General features: G+C 37.0%; 1 pseudogene; it reads left to right on the forward strand.

Annotated features, from left to right (window-relative positions):
* LOC132049017 (zingipain-2-like) overlaps nt 1–2247 on the forward strand; it is a 3846-nt pseudogene extending 1599 nt beyond the window's left edge.
* The last annotated feature ends 1136 nt before the right edge of the window (nt 2248–3383 follow it).

Here is a 3383-nt window from a genome sequence, read left to right on the forward strand (position 1 = left end):
TTTTAGTCTCGCTATTACTATTTTCGCCACATACTGGGTACCTATTCGCATGCCCCCTTTCTTGGGGGGCGCGTTAATCCGCGCGGTACAGGGGTGGTAAACAAGCGGGTGTTCTACCCAGGTTTGGCAGCTCCTTCTCTCCGGGGGGCCGGAAAGTGGGGGTATACGTGGGTTATATGTTAATAAACATATTGGGAGCTTTGCGAACGAGTCATGTGTATAAGATGTCAGATTTGTGAGCGGCTCTATAAGCGGTTGTATTGTTATATATGATATTACAGATTTTGTACGGTCGCCGATTATGTTGATTTGAAAAATGTATTGTATGTTGTTTAAAAAATTCATTACGCATTTTTGGCCGGTTAGGGGGCCCATTATGACACGAGTACTATGACGAACAGAGGGGTTCGGCTCAAGTCTTCAGTAAGGGCTCCGGGTGCCCATCACACCCTATCGGGAATTGAGGTGTGACATCGAGAGACACGAGCCGTGGATGGCGCGCGTCATGGAAGAGTTTACAAGGACGAAGTAGAAAAAGGAAAACGACTCATGATATTCAAAGAAAACATTAAATTCATCGAGTCGATGAATAAAGGAAATTTGTCTTACAAATTAGGCATTAACGAATTTGCGCATATTACTTGCAGTTTTTTTGAAGTATCATATACCGGATTAAACACGCCTTCACATCCTTCACCTTCTCCATTGTCGTCAACGAATTCAAGATTAATGATCTAACCGATGATGAAATGCCGTCTAACTTGGATCGGAGGGAGCATGGGTTGGTCATATCGAAGTGAAGAATCAAGGTCAATGTGGTAAGACACAACATAACACTTTTATTAACAATTATGTCCTCCGTGGCGAATTTAGACTATAATATTGTTAGAGTGGCAAAATTAGCTCATGAAAATATGGTCTATTCAAGGTTAGGTCGGCTTAATGATCTCCATTATTTCATTTTGACCTGCCCATTTCAAACCATCCAAGAGTTGACATTTCTTTTTAAGTTGACTGATTCAGGTGACCTTGTCAAAATATTTTCTTTTAGTTTTTTTAATTTAATATGTTATGTATAGTCATAACAAGGAATTTTTTTTGTATTTGTTTTATTTGCTAACTAAGCAAATTATCACTAGAAAATTTAAGAAATTAAAATTTGGTAAGAGTTGCTGTTTTATTATGACTCATTGTTTAACCATCTTGGCCAGAGCCCATTTCAGCCCAAGTATCGTTTTGGCGTTTTATGCCCAAATTTCATTCATCCGGCCAATTTGACACTTCTAAACTAGACAGGATTTGTAGAAATTACTGCGTCTAGCTCGAATTATATATATATATATATATATATGTGTGTGTGTGTGTGCGCGCGCAAAAGAGAAAAAAGTGACACATAAACATAATTCACTGACTCTACATATTAGATTCGCGACTGCATACCCTGGCTCCCATTTATTCAATTCTTTTATAAATTTTGATATTAGCATGCTACTTTTCTATGTTAGGATGTTGTTGGGCGTTTTCTGCCGTTGGAGCACTAGAAGGAGCCTACAAAATTGCAACAGGCCAAAAGATTGAACTATCTGAGCAAGAACTTCTCGATTGCACCACCCGAAACTATGGTTGTAACGGCGGCACCATGACCAATGCATTTGATTTCATTATAGAAAATGGTGGAATTTCAACTGAATCAGATTATCCATACAAAAGTCAACAATACACATGCAGGAGCCAAGAACTAACACCAGCAGTAAAAATAAGCAGCTATCAAGTTGTGCCTGAAAGTGAAACAGCATTGTTACAAGCCGTAACTAAACAACCAGTGTCAATTGGAATTGCTGCTAGTGATAGCCAAGAGTTCCAATTTTACGCAGGAGGAACTTATCATGGAAGCTGTGCGGACCATATTAACCATGCAGTTACGGCAATAGGGTATGGAACTGATGAGGAGGGTAAAAAATATTGGTTGTTGAAGAATTCATGGGGAACTACTTGGGGGGAAAACGGATATATGAAAATTATAAGAGATACTGGGAATCCTGGAGGTCACTGTGACATCTATAAGTTGTCTTCTTATCCAATCATATCATAGTCCCTAAGGAAGTATTCTATATTTTACTTTATGTTGCATTAAGAATTGAAAGAAGACAGTGGTCGTTGTGCATGCAAAAGCTTTTTGCATGCAGTGCATGAGTCTTTTGTATTGGAATTTTATGGAATTATAAAAAAGCGTATTGATTAGTATTATATGAAGCAAAAAGTCTAATCTTGTGTTTATTATCGACTAATTACCTAGCATATATTTTAATTTTCTTAGCTGAAGCTGGAAGCTTAGAATTTTACGCACGGGTCCACTGTTAACTGATTGGTCGTAGGTTCGATCCTACTTGCGGAGATTTGATTGATTCTAAATTCTTTAATTCATAATAGGGGGGCTCGCTTGTGCCGTTAAGTAGGTAAATATATTAGGAGTTCCCGGGGTATATATAGTTAGTGATCCAATATATGTTTATGTATTGATGAATAAAATAACTTCATATTTGTATCGATTGTGTGAGATAGCAATTGACTAGTGGAATAATCTAAGTGCACACAAGTTGACCCCGTCATATTAAAATATATACACGCACACTAATCATCATATCAAAATTGTATTGTTACTACTAAATTTTCTTTGAACAACGCCACTGTTATCCTAAAGTACGACTATTATTGGCGAATTATTAGCTCAATTATAATCTTTTGAACATTGAGGCGTCCCAACCGGAAACATTTGAACCAACTAATAATAGGTAAAACTTAAGTACATATGAACATTCCGGATTTCTTAAAGCCACAGAAGGAAACATCTATATTGTACGTTCGAGTGACCAGAAAAAGGAAGAAGATAAAACACCAAAATAAAAAAAACTCTCATTAGGAAAAAATAATCTCCACGTTTCCACCCCAACAGTCATCATATGAATACATATTTTACAAGTCTGCACTAATCTAACAAGTTCACAGTAATCTCTCTTCAAGCCTATATCGCATGTCAGAGCCAACTCCTAACTTTTTTCCCTATCGCCGTCAAAAGGACGTGGTTAAAATCAAAGTGTAGGACTCGAGAAACTTTTTCCACAAACAAACAAGTTTATTCTTCTTATTTCAGGAGCTTGAAGGAGTATAGTTGTCTTTCGGTTTTTTTAATCATCAAGTATTCAGAATTTATGAATTCGATTAACTTAGATTAGTGTCACATGTGGCTTGTTTAAGGATAAAGTGTTTGTTAGAAAAATAGGTAAACATAATCGAAGATGAAATGGCTTTGAGGCGTGGAAGAATCAACTTTCCTTAAAGAGATATTGCCCGTATACAAATTGGGGAAAATACAAACAATTCCC

Source organism: Lycium ferocissimum, chromosome 3 (assembly GCF_029784015.1).
Source record: "Lycium ferocissimum isolate CSIRO_LF1 chromosome 3, AGI_CSIRO_Lferr_CH_V1, whole genome shotgun sequence".
In the NCBI taxonomy this organism is placed as follows: domain Eukaryota; kingdom Viridiplantae; phylum Streptophyta; class Magnoliopsida; order Solanales; family Solanaceae; genus Lycium; species Lycium ferocissimum.